The 24,665-nt window shown below is 36.4% G+C and overlaps 1 protein-coding gene across 6 annotated transcripts in view; it reads right to left on the bottom strand.

The window, feature by feature from the left end:
- The window catches only part of SOX6 (SRY-box 6), a 387,375-nt gene that overhangs the window by 288,373 nt on the left and 74,337 nt on the right, over positions 1-24,665 (bottom strand). The window contains exon 1 of one of the 6 annotated variants that reach the window (XM_009288780.2): positions 9,732-9,812. The exons of the other annotated variants lie outside the window; for them this stretch is intronic. The gene's annotated coding sequence lies outside the window, so the exon portion shown is untranslated. Of the gene's footprint in view, positions 1-9,731; positions 9,813-24,665 lie in introns of those variants that run through there. 6 annotated transcript variants of the gene reach the window in all.

Raw genomic sequence — 24,665 nt, 5'->3', positions numbered from 1 at the left:
ATGACCAAAGAGACACAATTTTAGGGAACATAACTGGAAGATGATAAAGAAAATCTTTCTAGTTCCATATGAGGCAATATCACAACCAAATATATCTTGTTGATATTTAAAATCTGAACATATTCCCCTCTCTAATTCTTTCATCTGTGTGCACAATTTATATGGGAGCTTTGAGAGAGAAAAGAATGAAGTGCTTGCCTTTAATCCTGAGGGGTTTTTATGTGGTGGTGTTTTTGCTGGGTTTTTTAATTCATTATACTCTCCCTTTCCCATCACTGGTGACCATCACTGCAGCACCATACCTCCAGCTGTGAGCTTGAACATACAGCTCCCTGAAGCCAAAACAAGTGTTGCTTTTCTGATTTAGAACAAGGGACATTGGAAGGGGGGAAAAGCTTAAGCTTCCATTCCTTTTGAATTTCAGTGTCACCTCTGTAATGGAGTATATAACACAGCAACCTAGACAATATGACAAATTACAGGAAAAGCTGCAGCAATTAAGATTACAGAAAATTATCAGATCTTTTAGCAGCAATTTAATGTTGTGTCACCTTCAAGGGAAAAACTCTTTAAACCATGCTTTACATGAAATATTTGATAAACTGTACATCTAATTTGTAAGGTTTTTCTGTTACAGAGCACAAGATGAAATCTTATGTACCTGACATTACTCCTCTCAGGGAGGACTGTCACCTAAGAGGAGAGGAATTCTCTCTTGCAGGAAATCCAGCACGTTAGACACAGACAGAAGGACGGATGGAAAGAAGGAAGGAAGGAGGGTAAATATCAACAAGTAAAAGGACAGAAGATTACTTTCGCAGTTGTGCAACAGTTACAGAAAAAGAATTTAAAAGGAAACTATTTTTTTCTCCTCATGAAGTCCAGAGTACACATTTTATTATAGTGAGCACGGACTTAATTTTCCAAGACTCAGCCTGAAACAACAGCAGCTGACTACAAGCTCAGCAGAGGAGTCTAAAATTAGTGTTTTAAAAAGTCTTTTTATTCTCATAAAATTTGTACATTAAAACTGACATTTTAAAAGGTTACGTCTGTAGAGAGGAACTAGCAGCTATCAAAATCTAAAAACACCAATCAAATGTAAACGTGTTTCAAACCAAACTTCAGTTAGCGCAGACAAAGCACCACACCAAACAGCGGCGCAGAGCAGGAGAAAGCTTTGAGAAAAATTATAAATTAGGTAAATCTTCAAGTTATAGTATTATTGCATCAAAGCTGTAGTTTAGACATCTTAGTGCTAACTGCCAAATGGTCTGCATTATTCTACGTTGTTAGCCATAGTAAGTGGATTTCCTACCACTTCAAACAAATTATCAATTCCAATTGAGCAGGTTTGTGATATAGCCAGAGAAAAAGGCTTTCTTTTAAACTTGGCCTGTTTTATTTTTCTGCCCTACTATAGAATACACCTTATTCCGTATGGATTTTATACACTTTAGGATAAGAAAAATGCAGCTACTCATTAACATGTCCACAAGTGTATTAAAATTACATTTACCCCCGTCTTTTATATGTAAGTTTGTTTTATCTATCACACACAGCTGTAAGTAGAAGAGACAAGTTAGTCCAAGGACATAATGTCTTTCAGGCTCTATAGCACTTAGCAGGTTACTGGGCCTCCAAGGCCTAACAGATTTAACCAAGACTTTTCACACAATCAGGTAAACAGAGCTAGGCCAGTCAGCAGATGTCCCATTCAGATAACAAAGAGAATATTTTAGTGACAACGTGAGAAAACAACAGTAAAAATGGTAGAGAAACCCACTGAACCGTAGCGCTCTTTTTTTCTTTTCTAAGAACCATTGACTGGAGTTGGACTATGACATTCACTGTAGTCTTCAGCAAAGGGAAAGTCAGTCATACAAGCTTTGTCACAAGAGACCCAAATAACCTATTATAAGAATCGACTACATCACTGCTCGACAATCTTCTGTATTTTAATTTCCTCTATGGATTTAGGATTAATTCATAGATGAACTGTTAAAACACCAGACTAATAGAGGAAAGATTCTTGTCATGCATGTCATCACTAAATTGATCTACAACAAAATGTTGCTGCATTTGTACCTTCAGTTTCACCTCAACATAATGCAAGTATTTAGTGTCCTCAAGTCTGAGTTAGCAATATTAAAACTTGCAAACAAGAAACGGCTATTAGTATCCAAAATGGCTATAGTCAGTTGCAAACCAATGAAGAGGTGAAAGCACTGTGGTGTGAACAAAGCCAGTTTTAGCATTTGTTAAGGTCACTTCAGTTCTTCAAGTGGCTCGTCTTAGAGTCCATTACCTCAGCTAAATACGCTCAGCAAACCATAATAATGATGGAGATAACCCATCTGAAGAAACCAATTTGGGGTGTGGTTTTGAATTTGAATCAGGGAAAAGATGACTACACACCCCATGCTCTTGCTCTTCTCTAAGGCCAAGTTTAAATAAAGAAGAACACTTTTCAGTTATCTTGGACCACATTTCAATGGCAAGGGAACTGTGAATGAAAGAAGTTTACAAAGACGACTGTTAAACATTAAAGTATAGTATAATCACTGTAAGAATTAGTCATAGCCAGTTTAGACACTGTCCAACCCACTTTCCAACCATCTGCAACAAATGTGCTCCATTAAAACAGAACCATATGGAAAACAAGCTAGCAATTAACACAGCTTCTATGCATACCTCTAATACAGCACAGATTTCAAACTTTGAGTGAAACTGACTGCTGAATTACTTCCATATTGCTGCTGTTTAGACCTTGGCAACACATATTTATCCTCACTCACTACAGTATGTCATCCCAAGATACTGCTATATCATCAAAATAAGCATGAAAAAACCACCCACAACTGAGCCACTCATTGTGGTTTATAGCCTCTGTTAATAAAATATTTGCAGATCAAAGTATAACAGACTTTTCAAAGATGCAGAATATGTTGCTTACCAGTCAGTACCAAAATGAATAGCTAATGCAGGGCAAATCGATTAATTTAATTGCTAATTGGTAATATCTTGTACTATTAAACAAAACTGCTTCAGGTTTGAGTAGCTTTCTGCTCTCCCAGATTATTTGAAGTGCTAGAGAAGCTGCACTTTGTACTGTTATCATTTCCCAATCCAAAGAGGACATGCAGAAATCCTAGTTCCAAAATTCAGAGCCCTTAAAAATGCTCATGGATAGTAATATTTTGGTTATTTTTCTTTAATAAAATAAGGAAACTAGAATACTTCATAATTGTATCTGTTTGAGTATACAAGATCCAGAAAGTGAAGCTTACTATAAACAAAAAGCTGATTATAAGCAAAATGTTTTGTTTCCTTATTCAAAGTAAAGTGTAAGTGCTCAGTACATTCTATGTGTCCTTTTCTACCCAGTCCATCAGAGCTCTTCACTTTAAAAGCCTGGCTTTTTAATTCAACCTACAGTCATTTGTTGTCTTACGCTCAACAGTTCAGACCGTGAGGTTTGGTCAAGGTGGTGAAGCCCCACAGAATCATGTAGGTTGGCAGGGACCTCTGGAGGTCATCAACTCCTGCCTCCAGCTCACAGCAGCTCAGGTTGCTGAGGTACTTGTTCAGTCAAGTTTCGAATATCTTCAAGGAGGGGGAAATTGTAAAAGAAAACCTAAATACCGTACTAGAAAAAAAATATATACCTAAATGATAAAAAACATATTGGCTATTTAAAGCATGATTATTTCCAATGCAAATTAAGTCGCTTTAAATCATGTAGTCTTAAAATTGGGGGAAATTATATTTGTTTTTTTAAATAACTGGTATTTATTTAATTAAACAAAGAACATCATAAAGCAAAATCATTCTTGTTCATCAAAGCTCCCGTATTTCCTCAGTTATCCAGGACGAAGTGAAAAAACTAACTACAGACATCATTTGGTACAGACTTCTGAATTTTCCAGAGTGGAGTTACAGAAGAGATTCATTCCATGAAATATTACCTCAGTATCTACACAATTTCAAAAGCACTGAAATTTTTGAAGCAGCCTTTCATGACTCTAGATCATCCATGGGCCACACTGTTTCCAAAGACCCACAATAAAACGTGAAGAGCCTGGAAACGAAAAATTTAGAGGCAGAATTCCCCACATGAATTTAATTCTGTTCACGCAGAATTTTCTCCCCCATTAAGCAGAAAGCAAAAAGAAACTCTAAAACAAGCTCCGCATTTCTTCCTGGGTGCTTTTCACGCCTTCAAAGGTTTCAATACTGACAGTATTAATAGAGCCCTATGGCAATAATACACTGTCCAAGCTTAATACATTGATGAAACATTATAGCTTAGCTGTTATTATATATGTCCGTAGCTGCTTCTTGGTTTTGTCCTTAGAATTGTCAATTGTAATAGCTATATAGAAGACCATATGATGTTTGGTGGTGGATTTAAGTACCAGCATTTCAAGTCATGTAATTATACTCCAATTTTCATTTCTTCCAAAAGGGAAAGTTCTAGAAAACCTGGTCCTGAAGATGTCCTTGCACATATGACACAACCACAGGCTTATGCACATTAACAGAAGTAAAGAGATATAAACATGCATCATTTTAAAATTCATGGTTTGGGGAGACATTATCAGCAATACTTGAATACCTTATACAAAAAATAACTCATTTTGTCTTAAAAATATGCCTATAGCATCCGAAAGAGCTGAAGCAGCATTAAATGGGATTCTGATTAACGACATTTTGGTTTAATAAAAAGAAGGTCCCCCCCCCAGCCATATTAAACATCAGTTTGCAAATATGACTTTAAATAAACCATACGCATGTATCAAAAACTGGCCTTCTGCCACTACATTTATTTTCTACATTCATTAGGTAAATGTTATATTGCCAAAAAGTCCAAAAATATTCAAGTGGTATGAGGACTGCAAAAAATGCAATGCTTTGGAATTAGCACCTAAAACTTCTGCATCCCCCATAAATTCCGACTAATTAAATTCCTACTATGTTATTCCTCTTGTTTTCCTCACAGCTGTTTTATATATTTTCACCTGTTTCACCTCCCTTTTTGTTCAAGTAAGAAAAAAAGCTTAACCTTACTTGATTGACAGAAAGAAATAACAATATTTAATTAACATCACTTCATATGTGACAAATCTTAAAACTCTGCTCAGTCAATAAGGCTCTATGAAAGTATTCCCCCAACATTTTTAAAAGCTTTTTAAGAAAGCTCAGAACACTGTGTTCTTAATTCAAAAGCACATGCCGAGTTAATTATGGTCTTATGCTTTGACCAAAAGTAGGATTTGTGGGATTTTCTTTTTCTTAAGTCAAAGGATTCAAAAGTAATTTATGAATGATACTGAAATAATGCACGAATTAGCTGCTAACATGCTGTTAGTTTGAAGCGTTAATTTTTTTTTTAATGTACTGGTCATTAGTCCAAGTCATGCTGACTTGAAACTCTATTTATACTAAAAACTACGTTAACTAAACAGTCATGCTATTTTACAGTCCTTCTACTTGCTTTTAGATTATTGCTCTTGACTAGGTTACTTGTTTGAGATTTCAGCGCAACTTCTGCCAATTTAAATACAGACGTTTCCATAGCTAAACAAATACTGTAACAGTGTCACATATACTCTCCCTAGAGTTACTATTTCTTTATGTACATGATGTTTAATTCATGTTCCCATATCTGTGTAAGCACTTATACTATAGGTGTATACAATACATATTCTCATACCTTACTGTTTGCCTGTTTAAGCCACTTGTTTTACCATCATCTTGTTATTACTAACACATTTCCAAAGGGCTCACAAATGGTTCAAGGCACATACTCAGGTGTACATGTGTGTGTGTGCGTGCACAAATGTAAAATGGCCACAATTTAGTAATGTTTATCAAAAGCATTGCTATCTATTTCTCAGTTGCATTTTAAAGAACATCCAATTTCCTGTAGATTATCGATTTAAAGACTGATTTCAGGCTCTAACTCACATGGGATCGGCACCACTTCTCTCCCATACAATAGCTGACAGGCAGAAAGGGCACTCGGGCTGAAGGAAGGAAGAGCCACAGACAGTTTTCTCCCTGACTTTCCCCTTCCCTTTGGGATATGTTCCTCAGCTGACAAACAGCAGACTGAGCCAGGCAGAGGCCAAGAAAGTCACACTGCAAGGCCTTCCCCAGCTCCAGCCAAACACTTATCCAGTCCTAGCTTGGTTCAAGACGAAGCTGAATTTCCCTGGATTTCTCCTGCTATTCTAACAGTTTCTATATTAACTTCTTTTTTATCATTAACAATAAAGACTAATAACCATAAGCATTAGTCCAATGCACTCTGACAATCATTTCTGTTAGGATAATTTTAGTACCCTATAAAATTATTTCGGCAAGATAAAGTTCTCTAAGAAATGGAAGAATCAGTTATTCTCTAAGAACAAGGTATGTGGAAGATTAATATGCGTAGGGTTTTGCCATATTATGATGAACCCTTGCCTAACAGTTTTACATCCATTCTGCCCACTTTACACCTCTTGCCACAGTAACTAAATGAACTCCATATGACTACTTAGTTATTATTTGCAGAGGTTGATTTTAAAATCAACCAATGCAAAATGCAAAGTCACTTCTGCACTATCCATTCAGCAAATAAATATGATCTAAAAGTAATGTATTCTACAGCTCGTATTTCTACTGCATAATTTCATAGATTTTGAAAATGTCTTCAGCATGTTCAATCATCAGTAAGGTCAGGGTTGCCAGTGGCACAAATCCAATATCGAATTCTTCGCTAAAATAATGCAGAAAAATAACATAGCATTGTGATACAGAATTAAGGAAAAGACCATGCCCATTCAGACTCAGGGAAGAGTACGGCTCAGTGACCAAAAGGGAATAATGCAAAAGCAGTATAAATTTAGTGACAGGTGAGTTTGGGACATCAAGCCTATAAGGTGAGAAAGGGCACTTGGGTGGCCCCAGTCAGGGACTGTGTGATACGAAGTGCCGGTGACTGCAGCAGAAGCCTGTTAAAAGAAGTGTCAGACTGGCCATCACAGGGGCCAGGAAAATGAGAGAATTGGAGTTGTTCTCAAAATGAAGACAGAAGTTAGCGAGAGCAATATATCATAAACGCAAGTGTATCCACTTCTGTATCTTGCTGCAAGAGAAAGAGCAGCTAGTCAAGTAGCAAATAATGTTTCTACTTCCATCTGATTTTCAGTAACTTAGTATGTAAGACACTTTTATACTGAAAATGTGCAAAACATGAATATTTTTTCACGGAATAAAATGCCAGTATTACTTTAAATAATACTTTTTTTAAAAAAAGCTGCAATGACTGAAGTGATAGGAAAAATGATAGCTGCTTAAAAATTTTTCTCAATGCTGTCTGAAAAGCCAAATAATTTTCTATTTAATTTCTTCTACATTTTAGTTTCACTACTTGCAATATCTGCCAATATAATGTAAGGATGGATGTAGGAGTAAGAGCAGATTTAGAATTTATAACAGTGTTACAATTTGTAAGATATATATTTAAAAAAAAAGAATCACAAATTCAGACTTTTGCTTGAAATACTTGAAAGTGCTATTTGGATTTTTTTGTCCAATTTTGTAAATAAATCTCTTGCTTTTAATGTTTTGTATCCATTTAAGGGATGAACCAAATCAATTAAAAAGACAGGAGAATTATAGACTGTGGTAGAATAAAGAAGGAACATGACGTAATTTAAGAATGAAGAGGAAAAAAGCAAGGGATGAGTATATACTTCTGTCATAGAATACATCAGTTTTAATTCTGACATCTCAGTACTAATGTTTTGGGTGCCTTAGTTCTATAATGTATACAAAGCATATTTATAAACCTGTATCATCAAAAGTATTAATCATTAAGAGAATATCAGTAGACCTTTGAGCATTTTTTTTTCCTCAAGTACCTAGTAGAGAAAGACTGTCAATAGTCCTAAAATATTTGTGATGGTGACCCCCTCTTCTTTAACTCAATAATCTCAGTCTAATACTTGAATAGATGAAGGAGAAAAAGGCTTATTGATTATTTGGTCAGTGATGTCTCTTGGATAAACAGAAAAAAGGTTTGCCACAGAAAATATCTACAATGAACTCAAGATAATTAGGGGGAAAGAAGTGACAAAACTCTTCATTCATCTGCTAGAGAAGTTACTGCATTTCTAGCCCAGAAAAAACAATTATTCAGACCTTGCCGCCTCCATTTCCTACATTGCTTCCTTCTGATGAACAAGAGACCTTTCAACACAGACGTGGTAGTCTTGCTTTCTTTTCTGTTTTCTGCCCACAAGTAAATTTATTGCTCACACCAGGTTGACAGCCTCAGAAACTGAAAGGGCTCCATTTATCCACAGAACAGACACTCTGCTGGCCACGCAGGCCTCTTCACATTACCCCACCAACCTTCTTCGACCCTGACCCAAAAGGAGCGAATGTCAGGAGTGGGCAGATAGATCAAGTGCCATTTCCATTCCAAGCCTCATATGATTCCTGAAGCTGCCAGAAAGCTATCAAGTAGTGCCAGTAACCATGGGCCTAGCCCTGTGGACACCTTTGTGGATTTGAACCATCAATTCACATAACACAGAGAACGTAACTGTCAAACTGTAACAAATACAGGCTATTATTTACTTGGCTGGGTTCAAATTGGAGACCTTTGGGATGACAGGTTCCGTTTCTAATTAAGTCTTTCCTTTGCAATCCGGTCCCATGAGTGGGGGGAAAAAAAAAAACCAACAAAACCCTAACAAACGATGAAATCAGCATTTAGTAGTACAAAGAGAGAAGAGGCTCAAAAACTAAAGGTCATGAGCCCAGACCAAACACAAACACTTATTTTCTGTGTAATCCAATACAGGAAGCCTTACCATGAAGCATAGTAGGAAAAGAATCACCCTTCAGATGCTAACATCCAGCTGCACCACCCTCACTAGCTGAGTTTTGTTGCTAAGCATCTGTTGTTCATTGTTGGAACTTATGTTTACCTTTTTACATTTAACAGCATACACTTTAAGTGGAAACCAAAATGGTTACTGCAGGATTCAAGCTAAGAGGTTTATCCACTGAAAAGAGATCTTACAGTAAAAGAGAGATTGGACCAAGTTATACCTAGAGGTATCAATGAAAAAAGCTAAGGCAGGAAGGAGTGCAGAGAAGTTGCTGCATATGGTTGGTCACTAAGGCAACCAGTTTTTAAAAGAATTATCATACGTTACCACCTAAATAACCAGCTTTGTAGCTCTTCTAAGCTTTGCTGTAAAGAGCAAAGTTTAAACAAGAAAGCTTCAAAGTGGACATAAGGAAAACCTTTTTCACCATTAGGAGAGATGAGCAGTGGCACAGACTGCCGAGGGAGGTTGTGCTGTTTGTGTCTTTGGAGGTTTGTCAAGACCCACCTGGATAAAGCCCTGAGTAACCTGGTCAGACCTCACAGCTGACCCTGCTCTAAGCAGGAGGTTGGACTAGACACCTCTTGAGGTCCCTTTCAACCTGAATTATCCTGTGATCTTCATCTTGAGGCAAATATCAGACGAAGGTGACTGAAAAACACTATGACACTGTGATGGATATGAATGCATAGCAACCAAGGCACTAAATACTACCTGAATGACGAGGCTTTTTATTCTGAAGTTCTGCACAGAGTACTATGAATATTACCACTGCAAATACAGTGGAAAAGCAAAACTAAATTTGTTCATAATATTCCTCTTACCATACTCTCTAGTCACCAGTAAATGTACCATTGCAGAACCATTAGTGCACAAAGCCTTGAAGGTTTTGGTGAAGATGCAGAGAATGACACAGGAGAGTAGACTGAATGATGAGTAACGTGGCTAATCCTGGTGTATAGGCTGGAATCTGAACCAGGCTTTCAGACAGCAACAGATGTTGTAAGACTTCAGACAGCTGGCCACAGCTTCCACTGCTGTGCTTGCAACAGCTACACACAGGCAGGCTATGGAAATAAGAGATCTAGGTGGTATTGCAAGATCTCTGCATATCCGCGAGATCTCTCTGGTTCTGCAAAAAAGAAGGTACCTTCATGTTGCAGCTCCTTTTGGCATACAAAAAGGATGCAGTGGTAACATTCCTGAGGACTAAACCAATGCCCTTCACGCTACATGTGGCTGCTACGAACACACTAACTCCACTGAATCAGTAACACTCCTTTGAGGAGTACTGCTTCTGCACCCATAGTTTGTGTTGCCTTATGTTTTCTGCCCTTTAACTACTAATTTTTATGTAACAAAATATACCTCAGTGGGTCACAGACTTGATAGAGTCCTGAGTGCCCAGAAACAACACCCAAGTTTTATGTTCTCATCCTTTTTTTTGATGGAGCTGTACCCTCCTTCCATTTTGCTATTCAGACACTCAGACCACATATTTTTATCACTGGAGTTATTCACAAGATTGCCAGCCTTTTGGAAGTAATTTCTTCTTCCATCGCACAGATCCACAGGGAGAACTTAGCCTTTATAGTGAAAATCCTAATGCCAAAATTTACTTTTTCAAATTAAAACTAGATCCAGTAGTCGAACTATTTAGATTGCATTTTGAAACTCCTTGAACAAAGTCTGTTGAGCAAGGATGCACAGAGTATTTATGACAATATATCACTAATAGGATCTCCTCAAGAAATTCAAACCTCTTATAAATCGGTAAGAAGGAAATGTCTTGCACAAAATGAACATATTAAAATAGAAATTCCCAAACGCAACATGTCAAAAGCCATAAATGCCCAGAATCATTCGTGTGAGTTTCAGCACCTATACTGATAATTCGTTGCCGCCTTCTTGGCAAAAATCTACCTATGCCAAGTATGTTATGGAATTTTAAAGTTACAGCATATGCATTCTGGTTTTAGTTAGAACTCAAGAATGTAGAAGAAATGGAAGCAGGCATTGGATTGTCACAATGGAGGCCGGCATCTGAATGGAAGAGCTCTTTAACAGGACGTTGGTTCCAATAATTTCTTTCCTGTAATTTCAGCTGAAAGTGTTAACCACAGTATGTAATTAACTCAACACTGAAGACCTTATAGTACCTCCCTCCAAACTGTAAACATGCCGCAACACAGAATCATCAGTGCTGTGGTACCCACGTCCCCACTTTAAAAATATGTATGTTAAAACTAACCATTGCACCCTTCTGAATTTGTATTTTGCAGCACAGGCACAGAGCACTAGAGGAAACAGGAAACATTGTGCTAACATGACTATAGTATTGATGAATAAAAACCATAACCCCCAGGCTAAGCTGCCAAATAAGTAGTGAATTAATTTCTGTAAAGTACTCCAATATTACAAAGGTGTGTTGAAAGGTGTCTGCTCATGTTTCAAATTAAACGCACTGCTGGTCAGCATTAGCACCTCAGCTTTGAACAGCAGCCATTTGCCTATAACACTTCAGGGGCTGGGAAAAACGGATTTGCCGTTCACACTGGAATAATTAGAACATGTCAGGAAGAATTAATTTCCTCATTTTTCAAAAGGATACACAGAAATTACCATGTTATTATATGACAGGGTCCCTTGGAGAATTGTATTAAATTTAATTTCTAGCGCAGCCCACACAACAAATTAAAGTCATAAATAAGATGGAAAGAAGCGGGACGCAGAGCATATGTTTATGGCAATGAGTGAAGCCAAGGGACCAGAAACAACTATCTTCATTTCATTTTATTTAAATCAGCCAGACACTGTGTATCTGAATGACAGCACTTGTTAATGGTGCTGAGATTATAGGCTCCTTAATTTTAGGAAACAGAGGCAGTCACTCAGTATTTGAAATGGTATTTTTTTTCTACAATACAGATATTAGTTTAAACTCGCTCCCTTTTGAGGCAGCTTCTCATGGCCCTGCAGTGACGTGCAGCTTCATAACATGAGATGCACTTTTATTTTCAATTGTTTTGTCTTAGTAACAGAGGAGAGTTGACCCAAGTATTTTAACAGAAATACAAAACCAGGAAAAAGTGACTGGTAATTGCAAGAAGTAAATCTTTGGGTAGGCAGAATATTCCAAGAGTGGGAATAGCCAGTTACCACCATGATTTTATCTGCTACAGTATTTAACTGCCAGTTTCTAAAATCATGTTGTTCTTTCAAGCAATCCCAAATGTTTTGATAGTACAAAAAAACCAAAAAAACCACCAATGCAATATTACTGCTTGCTAATACTCCAATCACACAAACTTCAGAGAAAGACATACCTCTTCTAACATCCCTCAAACTCTTAGGTCTCTTCTCAGAACTAGGGAGCCATATGAAGTCCTTTTGCCCCTTCAGTAAAGAACTCGCACCCACTTGTGAAAGCGGTCATTTTATACAACACTGAAGTCAACCCAACTGTGCTTTAATAACATTTATAAAAATTTAATAAAGGTTTATAAAATATTAACAGTACTTTAACTTATTTTAATACCTCCTTCTATATTATTCTTTGTACGCTTCAATTTTTAATTGTTGTGAAACTCATGCACTAAGATGTTAAAATCAGACAGAATTACACTGAACATCCCCTCTTGTCTCTGTGCAGCCGTAGCAAGTAAGAAGACTTCTTGTTCAAGCTTCTGTACATTCAAAAGCATGACAAAGTCAGTGAAATACAGGATTTGATAACATTAAATTCTGGAATACAGGTTGGCATAATGACTACTCATCTGTATTGTAAAACTGCTGCCTACCACAATATTGTATGAAATATCCGTCATTTTAAACCTCAGAAGCTTTTTCAGAAACACTCACTAGTATTTCCCCTAACAGGAAACAAGAGTTACTCTACAATTATCAGAAATGAAACGTGTGATAACAGGTGATAAGGAAAGTTAACAGAAACACTCAAAATTACAAAAGCAATTGGTATAAAGAGATAGACTAAAGTTCATTTCTGGACAAGACATTAACCTTTTCTTGTTGATACCTGTAAAGTTTCTTTTTCATATAGGCATTTTCTGTGATACGGGAAAAAAAAACCTAGGGAAATCCTTTGAATACATTAACTGGCGCACTACAAACTGCCAATATCTGGCTTGCAACCATTTTATCATGCTTGTTAGCTCAAGACAATCTTAAAAAGAAAAGAGAGTTTGCACACTTTAAGAAATAGCTGTCATGGATCTGAGCACTCCCTTGGGTGCAACAAACTTTAAATAATTTGTGAATCAATTAACTGGCAACTCTCTACATAACACAGATTTCACACTCCCAGGTCACTGCATTATCAGCTTGATACGAATCATAACATTTTGGAGAAAAGTTCATAATTGAAATCATTAATTAATTTAACAGGAGCTTTTAGTTATGCATAGCATTACACAGCTGCAAAGGACCAGAGATCAATTAGTTGTTTCTCTGACAATTTTCTCTACTTGGTGAAAAACTTTTCAGTTTGTGAAGCATATTACTTTTAAAGCCTTTTATAGCTATTTTAAACTCAAAATGCTCAAAATTATTTTATACAATTCTAATGCAAGAAGAAAAACTCATGTACTGTAAGGAAGAATCAACTATGACTTTGCAGCACCAGATATTATGTAGTTACCTGCATTCCTTTGGACTTAACAGAAAATAAAAATAATGATATTTAAATGGGGATCAAAAATGCTTTACAGAAAAACAAACATAACCAGGACCCAAAATGATTGACTCATATTATTGAATTTGCTTACTTCTAACATAGCTAATAAGTGATATGTAAGAAAGCTGCAGCACTTACATGAGAAATGCATCAGCATTATAGGAGGAGAAGCATTTGCAAAGTATACAATGAAGAGGGAAAGTTTTCACTAGAATCGACTTGGTGACAGCAGAAGTACTACTACCTCTCCATAGAATTCCTTTGCAATTATGAAAGGCTAATATAGAATCATGAGAAAGATTAAAATAATGGAAAACACATTCTGCAGTGAGGCAGCCAAGTGGCTTACTCCATCAAATTTGTTGAAGAAAAAAAAAAAAACAACTTTAGATCAGAATCTAGCAGTACGCACATGGAAAAGAAAATATAGTAACAGAGGATTTTTCAACCATACAGACAACCATGGCTATACACTTAGATTAAACCAATTCAAACCAGAATTATGGCACACAGCTTAATGAGTGAGATAAATTAAACACTAAAACAAATTAACAAAAGGTTCTGGTACATCTGCTATCACTGTAAATTTTCCCAGTCAGGCTACATCCCACAAAGATATATCCTCTAGTCTAGCCATAGCTAGGTACCAGGATATCTGATTTTAATCTGTATAGCAATTAGTATTTTTAAAAGAAAAAATAAGAAAGATTCTCTGTAGTAGGTGAAACCAATTTTCCAAAATATTGCTTCACTTCCTATAAGCTTGACAAATGCCACAAATTATGTTTCAGTATTTAGATCGATTCGTTTCTAATTCATGGTCCTATAAACAAAGCAAAGCCCACCCGCTTCAGTCATCATAGGGACTTCATTTATCCTAAATACACTAAACTAAAATGAAGTATTTTCAGAAGAGTAAGGAGTAATTAGATACTAATAAATAAAAATTTAAAAAAAGATTGAGAATAATAATGAAAAATAAGTAAATTGGGTTTTGTACTTGCCTTCAGTTTAAGCTACCATCATTAAAAACTCATTTTTAAGTTTTCACGTTTAGGACCTGAAATCAAGAGAACCTGCTATTTTTTGAAATCATGTGTATATATACACTTTTTTTTTTCCCAATTGGACAAGTTTTCCAACTATTCAGCAGACCATAGGGTATCAATTACTTCAGAGCAATTATTCAGCAGACCTAGTTATTTAACCTTCATCATCTTCCTCCTCTTCTTTTTATCAAGAAATTACTTTCTAAACGTACCACCTAACAGGCTCTGAAGGAGAGTAGGAAGTAGAAAATATCATGTGAATCAGAAACCCTTTTGGTGATTCATATGGAATGGTAATGCTGTGAATCCATTGCTAAATACTCATCAGATCATCTCTCAGGGCCCTATTAAAAACATTAAGTACATATTTGAACATGAGTTATTCTATTTTGAACATGAGTAATTCTATTTTGGTCCAACATAAACCCATCTCTATGCAGCCTTATGATACAGTTTCAAATCCAAGCAGAAGTGAGCAGTCCTACTTACTGTTTTTCAAAAACCTAGATTGCTTGCTATGAAGACATCAGGAGGACTCAACCAAAAATGTCGAAGGGTTTAACTGATACAAGAGGAAAAGCTCTTTCCTGACACCAACAGAGAGCACTGCTGCTTACCTAACCAGCTCTGGAGAGCATTAAGGAACTTGAAGTCTAAAGATAAGTGGGCATTGGTGGGGATCTCAACCACCTTGGAAAGTAACGTGCTATGCAACAAGAATTCCTGGCAAATCAGATGAGCCTCTGAATCAAAAATCTAAAGTACAATCTTGGTCAAACTACAGCCTTCAGAGACACAGCCAAGCAATTATACAGAAAATAGAGCAAAAGAGCAGAGATTTGACCCAAATGGTGGCTCCCTCCTCAGCTGGAGGTCCACAACAGAGAAGGAAAAATAACGTGATGCTTTACAATTAATTCACTGATTAGCTGTGTAAGAGTCCAGATGTTCCAGCTCCTGTAAGTATGAGCATGGCTCCAAATTAAATAGCTAAACTGCCAGAGATATGGGGAAACCCTAGTAGTGACAAAGCTGAAAAGGAAGCTCTCATATACTGCCCTCTCTCTTCTCTGGTTGGAGGCACTACCACAGATCTTCTCTTGGAGATTTTTCCCTCTCTTGACAGGTCAGAAATTCAGTCAAATTGCAACACCCTTATTGGCCTGGGAGATGACAACCTCCCATTCCAGTATGGATCACAAATGTTTGCCAACTTTTTCTTGAGAAATCAATAGCAATTTTTCAAATGCATTTAATATATATCTTATCCTCAAATATTCTACCACTAGAACAACTGAAATTACCTTCACATACAGACTCCAATAGGTCTAGGTGTTGCCACAAAGCTTCAAGGATTACTAAGACTGTTTCCCATCCACTACAGCCAGCTCTAAATCAGCTGTACTAATACCAGTTTTTATAGTCTGAGGCAGATTTGTTGATGGGGTAATAGGAAATTCTTACAGTATAAGAACTCTGGCCTCTTTCCTCTGTGAACTGAAACGTAGAAAAGAATTCTTCATCGAAGATCGACAGAACTTATTGATGACCTCTGTCTTCAGTTACTACACACAGCAGCTACAAATATGCTATTAATGAGTTTTCAATTTTGTTATGAATACTATGTTGCACTCTCTAACCATAAAACTCACAAACTTTGAATAGAGGAGGATATACAGCAATGACATTTGTGTTCATCTGAGGCTCAGTTTTTATTTGTGGATCTCAAAGAACTTTGTAAAGATGAATCAGCATTGCCTTTATTTTATAAGTGGCAAAACTTAGAAAGCCAGAGGTCTTATCTGACCCATTCAAGAACACACTAGGATACAGGAGAAAATAAAAGAGTGCCAAGGCATCTAATTGGGTATCTGAATTAGGAGCATAAATTCTCCTACAAACAATGGAAATAGTGGAAGGCGATTCTTCACTTGCGCACCTGGAATTGACTGCTGGCGGGTTTATACAGTGCCTGGACAGCAACGCTAATTCAGGCACTTTACAGTCCTAAAGCGAGACACTGACTCATCATGATCTTTGAATCTTTCCTGAGGATCAAAGTGGTATTTCATGAAAGTTTAGAGAAATGGGTTGGGGAGGGAAGGGGCAGTGCTTTTTGGTTATTTGTTGTTGTTTTGCTTTGTTTTTAAATAGACCACACCAATTTTGAGGGCTTTATTATTTTAGAGCAGTATTTAGTATCTTCCTTACATCAGCTGCTTGCTTTGGAATATATTTTATAACTAAAATATTGCAATACATAATAAAATAAATTTAAATCCAGGAATTACTGATGGGTCTTAATCTTATTCAGTAAAACAAAGCTCCTCTCACAAGTTCTCCAGTCATCATTCTTTCATCTCCCACAATTTTACGTTTCTTTGATTATCTGCAGCACCAATGAACCTTCACAATCTTATTTTTAAATAGAATATGTTTTCTTTTAGCCTTATATAAATTAATACATAGGCCAGTCTATCAACCACTCTGAGCCTTTCTGGTCTGAAATTTTCCCTATGGAAAAGATTTAGACCAAGCACGCTCTCCTACTTACAAAATGAAGTTGATATGAAGGACATGATATGACTCAGAATGCAATTTCCACTTCAAATAAGTCACGTTATCATTTGGCACTTTTCATTAAGGCACAACAAAAAATCTGTGTCATAGGAAACAGGCTCTCAGTTACCTCAGAACTCTTCAAAATAAAGGAATAAAAGCCACAATTGATACATTTGGTTAATTAAGAGTCAAGATTATTTTAAGGGTGATGCCTTCCCTTATTTGTTACAAAGTGCCCTTTTGATGCCATGGAGACAAAAGGACAATTTTAACAAAGACCGCTCAGAAAAAAATACCTACTGCTATGTGGCTATTTTATTTACAGAGTGTAATGGTCAGTAGCCAGTTGTCAAAGCAGTAAAAATACAGCAATGTAGACCGTATTGGTAAACCAAAGATCACCATTTGCATTAATTTTCCTTCCTAGAAAAAATAACCAGAGAAAATTGTGAAGGCATTCAGCTATCTGGTAAAAAACACCCAGCATATGAGGGCCCTCAAGAGCCCTGTCGACCTGTCCTTGATCAGCAAATTCCTTGTTGTGCTGGGGTTCCACCACAGATATCTGCAAGGCATGAAAAACAAACCATAAACACCAGGTACGCTTACCAATGTGTTTCAGATTTCCCAAAGTCTGCCTTGTATTTGATAGGTCATAGCGAATATTAAAAGTTTGTCAATAATGACAGCTTAATTGAATAAGTAACAGATAAATCACTGGTATGAAGTATTAGGGTCCCACTACTCAGCAGGCTGCTTATAAAGCTCTAAAATACCATCCACCTTCTCTTTGAGAGCCCTTTAAACATATTCTGCCACGGGTTTGTTGAAAAGTCTGTCAAACCGAGTTTTAAGTGAAAAATTAGCTTCTGAAGTACAAAGATTTCTTTTCCTTTAGAGAAGAGCCTGTTTTCACAAAATAAACATTAAAAAAAAAAAAGTTTATTATTGTTACAAAATTGACCTCCTGAAACTTGTAATACAAATCCAGGTTATTTTTTCCAATGATGGGTTTCCCCCCCTGCCCCGCCCCCACCTCTTTTTATTACTCCCTATTGTTTTTTGGGTTTTGTGGTGGGTTTTTTTATTATTATTTTGTTCCTGTATTTTATAGGCATGTCTAATATTAATTACATCTCTCATACATAGATTTCTATTAATCTTGTAATTTGCATAGGATCAAAATGTACTTTAGCAGGTTTTTACTTATCATGTCAAGTTTCTACAAAACGCTAGCCTGACTGTGAATCAGTACACCCTGCCAAAGCAAGCAATGGGTCTTTTATATAGTTTATTTATGGGGGAGCATGTATGTCAACTTTATAACACTGCACTGCACTACTCACTGCAAAATGGTGGTCCAAAATTCACTGAGGTATTTTCCTGGACTTTACAGATTTCTTTCTTTCCAAAGTGGCCACAATGCTGGTGACCAATCATCTCCTCAAGGGTAAATAGCTAGTATTTTTAAATCTTACTATTCTCAAAGATTTCTTTTCATCAGGCATAGTCTCTGAAGGAAACTTGTGGCCTGTCACATGTTTGTTAGAAAGATATTGCCTGTTTCAGAATTCCCAGAGCATTAAGTAGACGTCTCTAGAGGTTCTTTTACACATCTAAAGATAATGAAATAGAATATATTTCTTTTTTGTGTGTGTGTAAATTTTGTGCTTTTCAGTCACCCAAACGTAATAAAGCCTGGTTTGATAGTACTAAGAATTCTCCCATTTAATGTCTAGGAAATCGCAGGAAGTTTTTAATTTCCTTTGATACTCTGCTGTATTTCCCTTCTCTTCTTGGGACATCCTGCAGAATGTAATGCTCACAAGCTGTATTTTGTGATACAAGAAGTACTGGGGAAAACTCTTACATTAAACTAATTTTATGCCAAAAAGAATACCCATTGGCCATATGCAATGCCTCAAGTAATTCACAACTCTCCTTGTACCTTACATCATTACTCATTTATGTTGAACCTTTGCAACATGAGCATCTTAAAAATTTCTGAATGTATGGATATATGTACACCAAATAAGAGACCAGGACAAGTTGTAGTACATCACTGTTACTGCACTTGCATTTTGGTCCAAGTAACCAGTTTCAAGCACTAAAATCTTGTAAGTGAACATAACAGTGAACTTAACACAAGATCTGTTTTTCATGTAACAGGCAGAAGTTCTACATCCCACAAAGAACAAAGCTAAAGCACAGTTTGGGGCACTTTCTTTAGAAACAGAAAGATTTCATTAATTCAGATTAGTATTTTGACACAAGCAGAAGAGTCAGACTCACATTTGGGGAAAACAGGGAACAGTCTCTTAAACACATGTAACTAGCAAGAACATGTAGTGTTCTCAGCCCTCAGCTAAGGGATTTACCTTTTTAAATTTTGTTTCAAAACTGGAAGTTGTGCTTGGCTGTCAGATCCTTTGCTTTCTGACAACGATGAGGCCTAACAACTCAAAGGTAGCTGAAAACTGTGAGTACATTTCTGGGAACAACAGATTAGCCGTTCCCTCCAGCTGAACATTTTCAAAATGAAATATTTCACAGTAGTGTTTATCAGAACAAATAAAGTCTAGAGAGAACTGTTATTGCATTTCCTCCCTTTTAGGAAGGTGTTCAGCTAATAAATACACTTGTTTTTCAAGCCATTATTAGCTTTTCAATACCTTGTCCCTTGTAGGTGTGACCTGGTACCGTCAGTACTTCAACAGGTTCAATCTCACTTCTATAGCATCTACTGATTATTTCTCCCTTTCTGGGAAAAAAATAGCTATTTTATTTAGTTACTTTTTTGCTGACATATGTGTCTTTCAGGCATGATTCTTCCATGTAGCTACTTGGATTTGTACTACGAGCTAAAATGATAGGAATTAACCATGGCTGAGCAATTTTATCTTTTTCTTTGAAAACTTTATTCTCTGCTTTGGAATATTTGAGTACAATGAATCAGCATCTATGCTAGAAAGTCTCTGCTATTATGGTGTCTCACTATTCACAGAAGTTTAGCTTTATTGCAGAACACCACGGTGCCACCTTTTATAGACCTGTTACAAATGTCTGGTGACTTTTTGTTTGGGTTTGGTTTTTTTTGTTAGGAGCTATAACTCTTACAGTAATGCAAGCATGAGAATCTCATCTTTTGTATATTTTTGCAAATATCTAACAGTCATAGACATACAGAAACATTTGGAAATGCAAACTTTAAAGGCATAAATTCAATGAGACAAAAATGAAGATTCCTTTTCTTTGTTTTACTTTTTTGAGGGAGGACGGTTCATTCAAGTTTTTAACACTTGCAATAGGCAACCCGGGAACTTAATGCATGCAACTTTTTCTGTCAAAGACTGGACTCTCACTTGCAAAACAAATACACAGGCTTTTGCAAATTTAAAAGCTGTATGTTTCTGAAGAATCCCCATTTAAAACATTCCATATGAGTCCATAAAGTCAATAAATATTTTTGGCTTGAAGCAGATAACAGATACATCCAAACAATTAGAAAAGGCCAAAACATATTATGCAAATTGGATGTATTTAGCATGAGCTCTCTGCAATTTCTATATAAACAAGTGATTAGAATGTTCCTTTCAAAGGCCAATGCGATTAGCGCAAAAACTTCACAGATTCACCTAATGAAGTACACGTATTTTTGCTTAGAGTTATCCCAAGGAGTATGTTAGCTATCTATAAACAGCAAAGATTTTAATGATGTCTTTTGTTCTAGAATCTCTTACAACACCCCCACATTTTAACTCTTGTTTTCTGTGATATAAGAAAAGAAAAAAGAAAAAGAAAAAGAAAAGAAGAAATGAGTCATCATCTTGGGATACCCACAGAAAAAATTAACTACTTGAACATACATAACAATGGTCCAAACTATGGACATGGCAACAGGCTGAAAGATTTCTCAAAATCCTCCATCCACGCACACTGAAATATTTACTGATAAGCATTGATAACACTCTCTAACTGAGGAGCAATTATAGACAAATTGAACTCGTCATTTTTCAGTTTACTGAACTGAGACTTTTCTTTTTTTTTTTAAATCTTGACACTTGACCACAGATGTTTCAAAAGACATTCTGCAGGCAAAAACAGGCCAAGTAACACATGTGAAGGATTCATTACTGTCTACAGAGTAAATAAGTCAGAATAAACGTTTACATGGAGGAAGGCCTAGAAGGAGCTCATATTTCCTTGTTTGTATGTGTTTTAGTCAGACCCTAAATGTAATCTGTACATAGCTTTTTGTGGTTTCGTAAAATGTTGTTAAACTGTCCAGCCTGGTGATAGGTACTATATGACGCTGCAAAAGGTTTACTGTTCTCCAACTCTTAGCGCTCTAGAAACAAACAATCACTTCCATCTGCAAAAGGCAGCTGAATAAAAATAAAAACTAAATTGTAGTAGAAAGGAACTCATAGACAGCAGGGAAAAAGGATCAACTGCCACAATTTATTGCTATAGTTTAAATGGTACGGCAACTTTAACGTGGTAGCAGAGGCAGGGCACTTACGGCAATATTACTCTTATTAGAACACTGCACTGTCAGAGAAAACAGGAGTTCATTCACAGACATTAAGTAGAGAAAATGCGGGGAAGTGATTTGTACTTCATGGCAAAACGGTATATCCTCCCCTTTCCTGTTATGATCCGTACTGGAACATACCAGACAACTAGTGAATGTGGTCCACTGTTCAAAAGCAAGATTAAATGAGATGCTCCATGGCAAGCAAATAAATTTGTTTCCAGTGAAATAATTATTCTTATAGAATGTCATCCTCTCTCACAGCATAAAGAGACAGGTCATGACATTCAAGAAAATGTGATTTTTATTCCCATTTTCTTGACATGAAGAGATATATGACTTACTCAGCTCCTTTGAATTATATGCTCTGAGGTCATGTCTTATTTTTTTTAGAATGCCATCACTGACTACACAATAGTTAAGTGACTAGGAAAAATGGGAATATTATTTTCCATTCAATATAATCCTGTGTAAGTATCTGAAAGAGCCGTTATTCATGTAACGTGCCCAGCAATATTGCAGTCTTTGTTTCTGTATTTTCAAAAGCTAATCCTACCTACATTTGAGCTACTTAGGCATATCTATAGCAAGTTACTATGTGACAAGTGTTCCAAATATGACAAGAGCTATTATCTGTAAAGAAAAATCAGAATCTATAACTCTTTGTACCATGTAATATTCTTTAGCATTTTAAGTAATTAGCAGCTTATTCCAAAAACATTTGAATAGTTAACAGATTTGATACCTATGGTTAATCCTCATTAAAATTACGATTACATGATATAATTACATGTAAATAAGAAAAATGAATTCAATAAAACTCTTACCCTTTTCAATGTTGGGCACTATGTTGGGAATCATACAGTACGTACAATTAGATTTATACTGCTAAGCTAAAAATATTGGTGAAGATCTAAAAATGACGAACAGTGCCTTTTAAATTAATGTCTTATTAGTTGAGTGAAGTACACTGACAAAGAATAATTTATGCTTATTCAAACTGCTCTCGACATCTTCAGGTGTTTCCAAATGAGCTCACAGAAGAGTGATTAAATGCATCTGATAACAAGCCACACATTGCTGAAATTACTTACCGCCTCATTTTATGATTAATTAAACATGTAGATTAAAGTTGCAAAAGAATTTAGATTAATGAGCAAGTTAAGTCTTGCTGATATAAGTGAATTGGGAATTGGATGCTCTGTGGAACTTTATAAACATGCATTTTATAATGAGTAAGACAAGGCTACATGTTGAATCCTGGCCACAAGGGCCTTTGACGATGCAGTCTTTTTTAACATGGTTTGACAGCTTTCAAATAACATTCTACTATAGACTTTAAACTTTGTGCATTGCTGTAAAACATGAGACTACATAACTCATGTATTAGGAGTACGATTATTTCAAAGCTCTCCAAGGTAATGACCCCCTGTAGCAGCAGCTGTTCAGAAAAATTACAAGCTCAATTGTTATTTTAATCAGAGAGAGTTTAGTAGTTAAAAGCAGTTATGCAACTAGTAAAATTATACGACACTCCATCAGTAGCCTTATAGCATCCTTCATAGTCCCGTTCCTCTCCAGTTCCCCTGCCCAAAAACCTTGGTCTTATTAGTAAAACAGGGTGCTCAGTCATTCATGAAAAATTCAAAGCCATTTATTAAGTCTGGTTTCTGTGCAAGGCAAGGTAACGTTTAAATTTATGATGATTCTTATCAGCTCCAAGACTATGTCAAAATATCTGCTAGGTTTGCCAAGTGTCCAATTTTTCTCTTTTAAGATCAGCTATACCTAATCCGTGTAGCTTAGTCAGCGTCAGAAAGCCAAGTTGGACTTTATGACTTTGCAGGGCAAAAGCAGATCAGATCACTCAGAGATGTACGACACTTTGTACAAGGATGCTGAAATTGAAACTACTAAACTATCTGTATGCTTATGTCATTTGTAACAACTTTCATGATCTACTGCATAAAGTGACTCTTGCAGACTCACCTGAGATGGCTGGTTACTTTTAAACCATTCAGTTCTTATTTTTAAAATTTAGATAAGGATCCATTTCCTTGCTCTAGCTGTATCCTTCCAATTTACGCTGTAACTAGCCAACAAAAATCAAGGAAAACAAGAACTGAAAAGGTCCACATAACACAAGTTGCACATGATAGAGATTAACATCAGGTCATTTACATATGCTCATCTTTTCTGAGCATGCGTATCAACAGAAGTACAATGCCTTAATTTAAAATTCTACGGCAGAACACATGCTTTGAATACTTTGACTTCTTACTGATTCACTATAGCACTTTAGCATAAGTTAATTCTCAATCTTCACTTGGACTGATGCATGTAAGTATATCATTTAGAACATCAAGACTGCCAATTCCTGCTTCTTCTGTGCAGAGTGATGCTCTAAAATAGTATATACTGCTTTAGGAGGACCACAAGCCTCATCTGATTTATTAAAGGTAGGACTGAATATGTCATTTAGGGTCAGGCCCGTCTTGCGTCCAGATAATCAAATTCTTTTTGTTCTGTTTTCTAAATGATTGTAAACTTTTCATATACAACTACTTGGGTAATATATTTGACAGCATCTGTAAAAAAATAAATAAAAATACTTATAGAATCATTGAGGTTGGAAAAGACCTCTAAGATCATCGAGTCCAACCGTCGACCCAACACCACCATGCCCACTAAACCATGTCCCTAAGTGCCTCATTTACTCGTCTTTTAAATACCTCCAGGGATGGGGACTCCACCACTTCCCTGGGCAGCCTGTTCCAATGTTTCACCACTCTTTCAGTAAAGAAATTTTTCCTCACATCCAATCTAAACCTCCCCTGCCGCAACTTGAGGCCACTTCCTCTCGTCCTATTGCTAGTTACTTGGGAGAAGAGACCGACACCCACCTCGCTACCACCTCCTTTCAGGTAGTTGTAGAG

This window comes from Aptenodytes forsteri, unplaced genomic scaffold (genome assembly GCF_000699145.1).
Source record: "Aptenodytes forsteri isolate BGI_AS27 unplaced genomic scaffold, ASM69914v1 Scaffold8, whole genome shotgun sequence".
In the NCBI taxonomy this organism is placed as follows: Eukaryota; Metazoa; Chordata; class Aves; order Sphenisciformes; family Spheniscidae; genus Aptenodytes; species Aptenodytes forsteri.
Note: the sequence above shows the minus strand (reverse complement) of the source record. Positions and strands in the feature narration are given on the sequence as shown.